Raw genomic sequence first — 13,418 nt, forward strand, 5'->3', positions numbered from 1 at the left:
TAGGTTGACATGACACTGACTGCGGCCCTACTAATCATTCCATGTCAGTGGCTAATGAAGATGACTGCCATAAAATATGAAGTCTAATCAAAAATTTAACTAAACACCATAGAAATAGGACATACATTAAAAAAAAAGCATATTTTTAAAATGTGGAGATGATAACAAAAGCTATTACACTACCAAGACAGTTGTGAGTGGTATGGACTGAGTATCTGTTTAGGAACATGGAATATTTTTTTCTGAAATGTTTTCACTTGACATTTTTTGGATACAAAAACAACCTATTATTTGGTCAAAAACTGGAAAAATATTAATTTAGCTTTAAATATGCCATGTTTTATTTACTATTTATAATAAAGCTAATAGCTTTAGCTCTAAACAGGATTATCTTTGTCTGTTCCATTGATACAATAATCTTTAGTCTCTAAAGCCACAGCAGTAAGATCTTCATAAAATCTTTTCATAACAGGCATCAATCCTCCCCTCTCATCAACGAGAGTCTAGTAGACAAGCCTTCTAAACTATCCAAAGCCTCAGCATGCATGCAAATGAGTCCCTAGCTTTACTGTGTACACATGCTGACAGACTGCGGTACAAAGAAATTAGCATAAACACTGCTACTGGCTTTACTGATTTTAGTCTATAAATGTTGTTTGGACTTACAGAAGGGAAACCCGTTTAAAAAAATCTATGACACTTTGTCACAAAACTAAATGTTTTCCATAGATTCATACCTGCATCTAAAAACTGAATGAGAAAACCAGCAAGCTAAGGCTAATTATTTATTGTCCTTGTAAAATCACTTCTTAAAATATGTCTTGCTTAATTTTCTGCCGACCATTAGAGTACGAAATGACTAACAATTGCAGCTATGAAGGAAATACATTATTATACAACAGATAACAGGCTGACAATGTTACCAAAATTATTGTATTACTATTGTACTAAGTACTTTTATGCATGTGTACATCACAAGCCTCTTCGAAGGAGAAATGTCTGAACTTATTAGATAGCCAAGAATCCAATATTGTCCACATAAAATCCATTACGAGCCACTCTAACCATAAATCTACTTCACACGGATACAATATCATTGGCATAATGTCTGCAGGTTACCATGTACTCCACAATACTTCATTAAAACCTTCCTGACAGAGTTATCTCTGGGATGACTTTTCCCAGGGGAGCTATTTGTATATCTGCATCCCCTGTATCCATCCTCTTGCCTTGCCTGCAGAGGAGAATGTCATAATCTGCCTCTAACAATAAAACTGCTTAAACAAGCCAGGCAGACAGCAAAAAGTTTTTGTTGAGAATTATAACAGTGTGTGTGGCATGCACTTTCGCAGCACACACGAGTCCAGTAACACTTGAAAATGACTTAGCATTCAGCAGTTGATTTGAGCTCTGAAAAGGATCTGCATCTGTCCTTAGAGTGTGAGAGAGAGTGTGTGTAAGCAGTCCTCCCCAGTGTCTGGCCTAAGGCCTCCCTGGTGGATTATGTTACCCAACAATGGCAGTGGCCTTTCACAGTGGGAACAAGCTCCAATAGCTGGAAGGCATACAAACATGTCTCTCTTCCTCTTTTCTTTGCTCTCCTACCAGATCTGACACCATACCCCAACAAATGCATCACTAGTTTGTTTTTCTATTAACAAAAATACATCCTAGTTTATGTTGCAAGAACAATTATTATTTTAAAAAGTTGCCTTCACCTAAAAAAATAAATAAATAAATAAAAAAAAAAAAAAAAAAAAGGGACACTTCTGTGGCTTGCATTTTCTGAATAATATCACGACCCCATGTGGATTAAGCTGTTAAGAAAAAGGATGGATAAATGATGAGCCATACTGTAAAATACTTTGTGCTTATTGTGTGCAGTGATACTCAAAGACAGCTAGAGGGATAGATTGTAGTATGACCTGCAGGCATGAGCAGGCAGGCATAGAGGGGAGCTGTAATGGTAAACAATATCTGATTCTGATATTTGATAGCTAGAAGTTAAAAGCTGTTGCACACACATATCCTACAGTATAATAGCACTGAAAGGTGGTACAGTAAGTAAGAGCTGTCAAATTTGCCTCATGCTTCAGTTGCAGGCTGATATCTCTGTATTGAGTTTGACCCAAAACGCAATTGTCTTTTTCAGTTGAGCAACTGTTTCTGACAAACAACCATGTAATACAGTCTGTACAGAGAAAAGAAAAAGAAAAAAACTTCATAAAATGATATGTTATCAAGAATAAATCCAAACAAATTGTGTTTCTTTCAGCTTGAAACTTTCCAAAAGGCAGATAATCTCAAAAGAGCAGCAATTCAACAATAATCTGTCTGGGTGCAGCAAGGCCTGTTTCATAGGCACTGGCACACATATTCCCCATGAGGGTCTCTGGGCTTTAGTGAATAAAGGCTTTATACATTTCAGCTAAGCTTAACTTTCACATTTCGGAACAACCCAGAAAACGGTCTGCCACTTGTTTCCCCCAGGTGAACACAGTATGTTCTCTTGAATGTGAAAAAGAATAAAAAATCCACAGGGAAAAGGCAGAAGAAATTAAATTGGCGTGCTGACAGCTCCCATACGACCAATCTAAACAGCAAAGTGCACCAGACAGTTCTCAGGCTGAGATTACAGAACAAGTGCGGGAGTGCTTGAAGAGCCAAAATTGTAAATCTTCTCATTGCGAGAGTGATGTTTTGGAAATACAAGATGTCCTGTTCAACTGAACCACTGAGAAGCATCGAGACATAGCGGGAACTGACAGGGCTCAGCTCTGTTGAAGAGCGCAGCGTAATTAATATTCAGCAAAGAAAAGAACACAGCCAGGATTTACAGCACATCAGAGAACGCAGCGATAGCTGACTCATCATTGCTGTCATCCACAACAATCATTACGACACGACTGAGACTTCTGGCCTTTCCTAATAAAACCTGGGAGGGACAAGTTATGAATAAAAGCTATGTCATCACTGGGCTTTGCAAAATCTTCTTTACCATCATCATCTCTTATTTTTATCGTAAAACCTCAGGGTGTTAGAAAGCAATATTCATGTCAGTGCTAGTCATCACCTCTTCTGCTTCTGGTCCTTTAAAACCTGATGTTTTTTTTTTTTTTTTAATCATTTCATTTTAATTTCAGGGCTCTGTGGTTTTAAAGACAATCTCAAAAAGTGCAACACAGAAACAAGGCCATCTTGTCCTGTCTGCAATGACACATTTTCATCTGGACAGTGTTATCTGCATATTTAAGTGAGACGGTCTAGGTATGGAGGAAGCAAGAAAAATATATAAAAAAAAAAAAAACAGCCCTTACCTCCCCTAAAAGCGTCCTTAATATTTCATCGGTAGCACTTGGGAAGCAGCAATTGAAGCAGTGTTTACATGTATTTTGTAGCACAGCAGACTTTACCGGGTTTTAACCAAGAAACAGAGGCACAGGAGCAATACCAAATGACACAGAATAAAGGTTGTAGTCATTAAACAGCTTCAAGTCATAAGATTTTTATAATCTACCCGTGGAAAAAAAAGGGAACTCCCACTCCCCCCCAAAAAAGATAAGGCAATGGTACAGAGTTCGTCGTTATTTTACAGGAAAATACCAACTCTTCATCTTCACAGTACTATGAGGCCTCTGCAGTCAGTCCTATTAGTAAAGAATGCAGAGAATTTAATAGATGGGACGGGAGGGGGAGCAGATGCTGTGGCCTTGTGAATAATAAGGAAAGCACGCACATTTGTTCTTTACGGAAGTCACACAGGCGGCAGGGGAAGATCACCTGATTGCTGGATTGTTGGAACGCTTCTTTGAGATAAGAGAATGCGCTCGCAAAACTGTCCGCTCTGCACCTTTTCACTTTTAGCAGAAATAGAAAACTGAAGATAACAAGAAATGGGAAAAAATCAGTACATCTGTGTGTCTTTGGCTCTTTTTACAACCTCAAACCCAGGAGCCACAGCTTTTAACCTTTCCATTCCTGGGTTATCTGAGCGCTTAATTAAGTTTGGTGGGCTACTTATGGCTTCATCATACTTGCATTTCCTTGACCTCTTATCCGGGATCCTTGCCATCCCTGGTTCTTGCTCTACCTCTGCTGGTATCTGAACAACACTTCCATTCCCTTTTTTTCACCTGGCTCAGTGCCCTTCTGCACACAAAATAGCCTAATTACTGGGTGTATTGTGATAGCATATAATTTTCATCTGCACCAAGAGCCATTAACACAGCTTTATCCTCCTAGACAAACTGGTTGTGCACATCAGACTAGTGGTCCATTCATATCACAGCTGGAGTTAGTCTAGAGAATAATTTACAGATGTTATGTTGTTAATTTATGCTTTACTCCAGGCAGTGTTTTAATGACTGGAATCACACATTTAATCTGGGCAAGTGCTAATGGTGAAGACCTCGTGCACGACCAATATCTAAGGAGACTGAGTGAGCCTGACTAAGTTTGACATGCATAGAAAAATAATGCACGTCGTCCTCCATACTGAGTTGAGCTTTCAAAGCTTTAGAGTTTTTGTTACATATGAAGATGTGTCCAGATTAACATCTCAGAGACCAAGAGATGCAGAGTGATGATACTGGCTAGTTGCATCTTTATTCAGCAAATGGCAGTGCCCTTTCCAATTTACTTCACTGAAACAGGGGGGAGACACTAAGCATATAATACAAGAGAAAAAAAGAAAATTCTGCAGTTTGTGCTCATATGAAAATGCCAAAGACGCAATTGCAGACGCGGTTCTTCCGTCAAAGCGCACGGATGGGGCGATTGGATAATTTACTCATTATCACTTTGATGGCAAGTGGCAGGGACTGCTGTCAACGTACCAACGAAGAAAACGCAGTCTGCCAACTTTGTCAAAAACAATTACCTTATTTCCTTAGGGCCTCCGAAATGATGAGAAAGTTGTGAAAATCAAAACAATCACTGCAGGCAGCCGTGCGCAAATGAGACAATACGACAGAACATCATGTTCGGGACTGCGTTTAAAAAAGTGCCCGCGAAACACATTTCAATAATTGACATGTACGCTTTAGGCAAGCTGATGACAGATGCAAACAAATTCTCACTGCAGAATGAATGAAACGTGAGAACAATTTGCGCATTTGCACCTTACCTTGCCAACAGAGCAGACTGGCAGTCCGACAGTCGACTCGAGAGTAATCCTGTGGATTCCGCTGAAAGTGCTTTCTTTCCTATGAAATTATAACAAGTCGGGATCGATCATAGGACGTCACTTGGAAGGTAATGTCCCACAGACTGTAGTATGTTACTGTAACGCTCCGTCTGTGGGCTGCAGAGGCATCACTGAACGTATGAGGCAGCGCTTCACATGAACGGAGAAAGGTAAAGCCCGACGTGGAGTTTGGAGTCTGGATTCATCTCTGGCTCTATGCTCTGGCTTAAGTGCACACAAGTTCACAAAGCATTTCGGAGATTATGGCTAGACACAAAACTCTTATAGGCTAATAGGCTATAAAAAAGTATAGTAGGCTACTTATTGTGTCCTGTAAAAATTAATAGGGAATAGGGGGGCTAAATATATCACTATGTGCCACAGGTGCATTCAATTGATCAATAAATCCCTTCACTACCCCAGTGAGTCCCTTCACTAATGTATGACGCGCATGCGCAAGCACTATCAGGCGCTAATGGCTAAATTTAGCATCAGCCATCAAATGATCCATTATGCTAATTTGGCAAGCACATCTTTCAAAGTGAAAATACTCATGTATGTACTCAGTATGCAAAGCTTATGGCCAAATATGTATCTATCTATGACTTACATTGTATTAAAATAAATAAATAAATAAACGGTTCATAACTAACATAGCTTTCTTACTGCCTTCCTATGGAGTTTTCAACACAGTCCTCACCACGATAATATATGCTGCACTTGATGGGAACTTCTACAGAAACTCCCTGTTTATCTGTATAGAAATAAACATATAGTGTAAATCAAAGAAAAGGCTGCAGGAACACATATAGCCTATGTTGTGTCTGAAATTATTTAGACTCAGTGAACAACAGTGACCTTTTCGTAGATCTTTTTTTTTTTTTACCCATTTTGTTAATTTACTAAATCATTTAAGTACCTTGTAGAAAAGAATCACAGGGAATTATTGGGTTGAAAGTAATGTGTTCATTCAGTGATTCATTTCAACTTCGCTGTTCTGCAGTGCATTAGATGTAATATAACTCCTCAACAGTCAAGCTGCCTCACACGGTAAATTAAGCTATCTATTTATTTTTCATCCATCTGTTGATTATCTATACCCGCTAAATCCAGTTCAGGGCTGGGGAGTCTGGGCCTATTCCAGCCGTCGGGTGAGTGACGGGCCTCAACCTGGAGAGGTCGTCAGTCCATCACAGGGCCACAATGAGACAAATGAGACACAGCCATGTGTACTTACACTCACTCCAAAATCAATTTCACCAATAAACCTAAACGTGCATGTTTTTGAGTGATAGGAAGAGGCCGCGTACCCCGAGAGAACCAACATGGGCAGAACATGCAAACTTCACACAGAAAGAAATCAGCTGAGATTCTAACCAGGTACCCTATTGCTTTGAGGCGACAGTGCTAACCACCACACCACCATGCAGCCTTGTTTATTTATTTATAACAATTTAACTGGCATTTCTAAAGGTCAAGGATTTTTTTCAGTCGTTTTATAAAACATAGAAGGAAAAAAAATACTACAAATGTGTTCATTGACAATTCTATGATCAATATAAAAAACAAAAGAATATTTCATGTTCTTGTTGTTAGATTGTTTTGTGTTTCTTCTGTTTCAAAGGTCAACAGTGACTTCTCAGTCAATATGAAACTATCATGAATGCATTCATTTTACAATTGTTACCTCTATCCAGGTTCAGATAATCATAACACTTTCAAGATAGTTTCTTGAACTCATGACAATGTGGAGAAGTTAAATGTGACATTTGTGTAAATCAAAATATCATCCCTGATGTGGGTTAACAAGCATTTGTTGATTTTCAATAATAAATCCAATCCCACTCACCAAAAAGAAGAGGTTGTGTTACACTGTGCACACATTGATACACCACACAGTCTTCTATCGACCTCTGTCTCTCTCAAGGAGTGATGACTGGTGACTACTCTGCCAGGAAAGACCAAGAACCAACAAAGCAGCCCAGCCATAGCTTTTTTCCTCCAAAGCAGTCTAGGTTTAATAATAAGGTTGCATACCTTAACGCCATAGCCCTGGCAACAGGAGCAGCAGCAATGGCTTCAAAGCCCGGACTAGCTGCAGGCTGGCTACTTGTGTGTTTAAGTGTTGACTTCAGATGATCAGGTTTTAACATGCGTGTAGAAAATAATATGTGGTTCTTGTTTAAATGTGACACTGCACCAGAAAATCTTTGCACTGAGACATTATTGTGTGGATTTATCATAGCCCAAAGCCTTTTCATCAAATAGCAATCAACAGCTTATTAATGGCAGTAACTCAATGATGGCGTTCCCTAAAAGTGTTGGTGGGATCAATATTTCCCCATGACACAACATGAAAGCTAGAGAAAAATGTATAAATAGAGCCAAAATGAGTGGCCACACTTGCTCTGTATGCAAATGATATCATTTTTTGTATTGCTTGTGGGGCAATATGAATTAACTAAGCTGAAATGGATTTGCACATTTCACTACTAACATCAAACTGTGCTAATTTCATCTATCAAGTCTGCTGCAATTTTTCTCCCTTTGACGTTAATTATTGGCGTAATGATTTAATCCTGCCTGATCCCAGTGTGGTGACGGGTGTAATTTAGTCTTGAGGGAAAACAAAACTCTCACCCAAAGATGTATGCTGTGAATCATTGTGAGCTTTCTCTTATGTATACACACTGTGTACTCTCCTTCTTACCACCTCCCATGCACAAGCAGTACGAAGGAAAGTACAGAGTGTGATTTGGAATTTTTTCAAGATGGTTCGTGTCTGGTGTCTTTAAGGAATCTCATCTTGGCATTGTCACTCCCTCCGGGGAGCGTGTATGATCTAATTTGCATCACAGCATCTTGTAAGTACAGTAAATCAGCCACACTAGCCGATGCATCAAAACACATCATGTGGTTTGAGACTGAGAGACTGAGAAATGCAAAAATTGCAAATACAGAAAGTCCAGAGACTGCTTTAGCTTGTCTAAAAGCAATTCACCTTTATACAATTTGAAGGCAACGTCACATGCAGAGATTTTTCTGTTAGTTACTTATACAGTGTAGCTGATGGTGACATGCATTTTGTCATGACATTTGGGGATCCCATCCACAGCAGAATCCAGTCCAGGTTTTACCTTCTTATCAGACTCAGCATGCAACAGCCAGCTATTTATCAATAATTCACACCGCAGGAGGTTTGCTAACATATGAAAAAACAAAAACAAAAGAGTGCAAGGTAACTTTAGATTACTCTCTATAGTCACACTTAATACATAATAACAATTTAACAGTTTGTCAGAAGCTCCTCGTCTTTTATACAAATAAATAACTGTATTTCTTGCTTGTTACTACAAGTAATCCTATAGTTACACATGTAAATATGTAATGCAATGTGTTTTTAAAGATGTCAACAGAATAATCTTGTGTTTGAGAACCACCTGTAATGTATTTGTTTAATACAATTAATGATTAAACCAGGCAAATTCATGTAAATTATCAATAACTTTACATAATTAAATATTCCACTGATGCTGCCATTACAATGACAGTCTTGTAAGGGTGTAAATCTCAATGGGTACGTCTGGAAATGAGACCAAAGCATTAACACTCAAAAGACTGCTTTGCTTGCAGTTATGAATTTTGCGTGTAGAATGTTCGAGGAATGATAAAAGCCATGTAAATTGCACAACATCTGAAATAAAAACAAAATCAAAGTCTTATTTGTGGGAGCGCATGGATCACAGCAGTAGCTATGCAGCAGACGTCTCCCACTCTGAGTTTTACCTTCCGAACCCCTTCTCCTGCTACCACTCACCCTTCGCCTGCTACTTGTCTTTAAGGAACTATTTCAGACTTGAGAGATTCGCAGATCTTAGCTCAGAGGTGTGGCTGGATGAAAAAAGTTTCACTGGATAGGGGGCTGTAAGCACATTCCTACCTAGCACTTTCGATCGATGCTCATGAAAAGGCCCACAGGGACATCTGCAAACCTTTGATGCTTCCTTGAAGACTCTATTGCTTCCCAGCTTGATTTAATGGAAAGCTCTTTGTCTTGATGCACATCAATTCCAGCCTGAGAAGTGATGTGTAAACAACAGCATCTAATTCTAACTTTGCAGTACACTGAACCTATATTGTTGTACATCCTTTAATTCACGTCAATTATAACTCAAAGGGTGCAAAGGGTCATGCACATACCAGTACCTTTTAAACCAAAATATTCAGGTTAAAGAACCTGAACGTTGGTTAACAGAACTGTAAAATTCTGCTTATTTTGTTGACTGCACGCTAAGATTTCTTCTGCAGCCATCTAAACACTAGTAAAAGTACCAAGAATAGAAATGGCATTGAAGCTGAATTATTCAGATGCAGTGGGTGGAATACACAATGAGATTTTCCACGAGGCTTCAAAAAAAAAGAAAAAGAAAAAAGAAAGGAAAAAATACATGTCCTGGAAATGCTGATGTCACATTAGCATATTGCTCACCATGAGGAATGTTTTTATGGGTGGTATATATTTGTGTTCGTAGACATTTATAGAGTGTTTCTGTTTGACCCTTGCTTAGACGAAGACTAACTATTAAACTTAATTTATAATGACACCCTCTGTAGCTCAAGTTTACGTATTGGCTCTTAACTGATTTATATAAGAATGACTGTCTAGTGACTGTGATTCAAGAACTACATCGAATTATTCATCACACATCCCTAACACTCCAGTCCCAAAAGATTAAAGCCATTTTAACTCTGTGTCTATATAGCTGAGTGTAACCATGTGGATCAGCCAGAACGAATGAATGGACATAATTCTGCTCACCCTCTTAAGTTGTGAAAATCAACTGTTACTCTTTGTCGTCCCGAATAGAACAAGGAGCACTTACACTTTTTTCACTCCTTTCATTTATGCAACTGCCATCCTCCATCCATCCTCAGCACATCAGTTCCCTCTCTGGGACTTGTGCTTTTCACACTTCCCTAAACTTTACGAAAGAAATTCATGGGAAGTATTAAATATTGAACAGCACAAGAGAGAATGTTACAGTGGTCATCTGTCATTGCAGTGGATGAGTGAGACAGAGCAAGTTTTATGGATTTGCCTCTTATACTTAGGAGGACCCAACCCTGGCAGTAAATGTACAAAAAAAGCAAAAAGGCATCATTTTTTAAGCTGTTCATGCATGGCATTCTAACTAAAGAAACAGGTTTGTACTGCTATCATTAAAATGGATGCAACATTTATTATTTTTTATTCCTTTTGCAACAAATAAGATAGAAGCTACTGTATACAAGGGGTTGGTTCAACTCCACTCAGAGACAGTGCATATCTTCATGGTGATTTTAAAGTTTCTTTATCATTTGACTCTTCTTCCACACAAAACTAAAATAATTTTGATCACATGCAGTAACAGCTTGTTATGATGGTTAGCCATGAAGACAAGAAAAAACACAACATTGTTGCTGCAAACAAGGCAAGAGACAAAACTTGAAAGCATTTAAAATGACCCTAAAGAAGTTTGTGCACCTTTAAACTATATGTTTCTGACTTGTTTTGAAATACACTGACCTGTGTACATGCTAATTCCCGGAGCCTGAAACTGCCCAGGACCATGTGGGGGCTGAGATACTGCGGATCGACTTTGGTGTTCTGCCCAACACCACACCATTTTCACTTGACATTTTTGTGGGCTTTTGATGGTGTCTTTGTTGCCTCTTTAAAATGACAACAAACGTATGTGTATGGCTGTGCATGTGCAGGGCTTACAAAGAAATTTGTTTTTATGACAGTGGTGTACATTCATTAACTATAGGAAGAGCCAAAGGACAAAACATCTGTCAAATTCTCAGTTGATATACTTATCTTAGGGTTGCATGGAGATGTGGTGGTTAGCTCTTTTGCCTCACAGCAAGAGGGTTCCTGTTACGAATCCCGGCTCGGGGCATTTCTGTGTGCAGTTTGCATGTTCATCCCGTGTAAGTGTGGGTTCTCTCCGGGTGCTCAGGCTTCCTCCCACTATCCAAAAACATCCATAGTAGGTTAATTGGTGATTCTAAATTGACACTAGGAGTGAGTGTGAGGGTGTAAGGTTGTTTGTGTTGTTTGTCTCTATGTGGCTCTGCGATTAACTGGCAACCCATGCAGGGAGTACCCTGCCCCTTGCCCAAAGGCAGCTGGGATGGGCTGTGAAAGAAAATAGAATGTGAAATGTAATGTTTTTAGACTTGATGTGATACCCTGTTCCATAATGAGGAATGCTAGAAAATAGTTTTAGCTTTTGACCAAATCAAAATTGGATTCATTCAATTGGTATAACATTTTATGTGAAAACAAATCTGTTTTGTGTTTTAATCTTTGTTACACAACTTCAAATGATCAGCATTTCTATACTAACTTGACTGCAAATCAGGAACAAGCATAAACATTTTTCTGCCATGTTACAACATGGCTTTGTTTTAATGATATTACTAATATATATACTAATATACATATACTAATATATTACTAATATACTTCTCAACAAGAAAATCTGTACTGGTCAGACAGAAGACTGTCAGGAACTGAATTCATGAGAAGGATCTGCTTTTTTCAGATGGTTTAAACATTTTGACAGGAGAGAATGCATACAGCACAGCAGCTGCAAATTGAAGCGTTGACCCTTCAGTTATCAGCATGCCTTTGTCTCTTTAAGAAATAGTGTGCAGCCTTGACAGTGCATGCTTCATTCATTCTGGTGGGCTTTCATCACAGCAAAGCCTTGGATTTCTGTGAGAGAAGCTCCTGGTCCTGGGAACATGTTCTTAATACTAGCACCATGGTATTGTGTTGTTACTTTCTGTCACCATGTAGCTGCTGCCATGTCCTTTTGGTAGAGACCGACAGGAGCAATTCCTGCTCGAACTGTTCACTGACAGGTAGAAGGTGCTGAGAGAGCCAAACAGAGACTACATTATCCTTGCTTCACTGCACTACTTTCCCTTCCCCTTCCTGCTCTTTGCCCTATCTGTTTCTCTTTTCTCTGACTTGGACTCACCTGAGGGGCTTCTTTCACACTGAATAAAGACTTTGACCTTGGCAAAGAGTCAGCATGTGTCACGGTCATTAAGAAATCTCTGTACTCTCCTATCCAGTCAAAAAAGCATAATATATTCTGCTTACACGAGTCATTAAAATTCAAGCGCAAGTGAAGATGTTAAACAATGTAGGCTTAAAATTCAACATGAAATCTATATACAGTTTCCATATTTAGCATGGTAATAAAATCATTTAGTTAGGGTTACTGCCAGCTTTCAATTAATCTCAAAGAAGATGCATTAAAAGATATATCCACTAAAAACCCATCATTCAAGAGAGAAAAATATCTGACAGTGGCTTCAATACATGATGCGCTGCAGTCATAAAATATGTGTTTTAAAGGGCAATCCATTCTAACCAACATGCAGCCCTTTTTATTTGATTGTCTTAGAATTAGTCATGTCATGACTTACCACATGCCATTTAGAGCATGTAAGAGAATAGCATTTCCTAAAGGTACTTTCAGGTGGGGGAAAAAATGTCTTTGTGAGAAACAAACCGATGAAAGCCTTCCTTGGAATCAAGCAGTTCCACATTTGAGACACTCTAACAATGTCACTAAACCACCGTGCATTCTGCCGCTGGGAGTTTATAGCTCTGACAGTATTGGATTCAGAGATGAAAGAGCGGGGGTGTGGGGATATGAAAGTAAATCAGGGAGGATGGAAAAAAAGAAAGCTGGCGGATGAGAGACAAGCTGCTTTAGGCAGACATGTGTTGTTAAATGTTAGTTTGTAAAGGGAAAGCTTTGACGCCAGGGTATCAGGGAAAGATCACTGTTCTGTATCTAACATCAACAGCAACCACAGCTGAACTATCCCAATGAGATACATCCTGCGCAATAATGTAACTAATCATTGACCATAGAGGCTGAGCTTCTACAAAGCACACATCGTCTTATCTCGCTACACCTAATGCCTACAGTTAATCTTTTAGAGGCTGCCGTTTGCTCTTATCAAGCATTCAATTTAGCTTCTATTAGCTTTAAGCCCAGTTCAGATTTGTATCATTTGTAGGGCAAACTCTGGTTTTTAAATGAAAAAGTTTGTGCTCTCCATGCCAAGCTGAACATGATGGATTATGCTGTGGGTTTAATATTGTCATGAAATGAGAGTGAGGAATGAACAGAATGCTTTTTTTTTTTTCTAAATCACTTAACAG

The 13,418-nt window shown here is 38.9% G+C and overlaps 1 protein-coding gene across 2 annotated transcripts in view; it reads right to left on the minus strand.

Moving 5' to 3' along the window:
• Positions 1–5,327, minus strand: part of dlgap1b (discs, large (Drosophila) homolog-associated protein 1b) — an 87,048-nt gene extending 81,721 nt beyond the window's left edge. For both annotated transcript variants that reach the window (XM_075452269.1, XM_075452268.1), the window contains exon 1: positions 5,126–5,327. The gene's annotated coding sequence lies outside the window, so the exon portion shown is untranslated. The remainder of the gene's footprint in view (positions 1–5,125) is intronic.
• Between the last annotated feature and the right edge of the window lie 8,091 nt (positions 5,328–13,418).

This window comes from Odontesthes bonariensis, chromosome 20 (assembly GCF_027942865.1).
Source record: "Odontesthes bonariensis isolate fOdoBon6 chromosome 20, fOdoBon6.hap1, whole genome shotgun sequence".
Classification (NCBI taxonomy): domain Eukaryota; kingdom Metazoa; phylum Chordata; class Actinopteri; order Atheriniformes; family Atherinopsidae; genus Odontesthes; species Odontesthes bonariensis.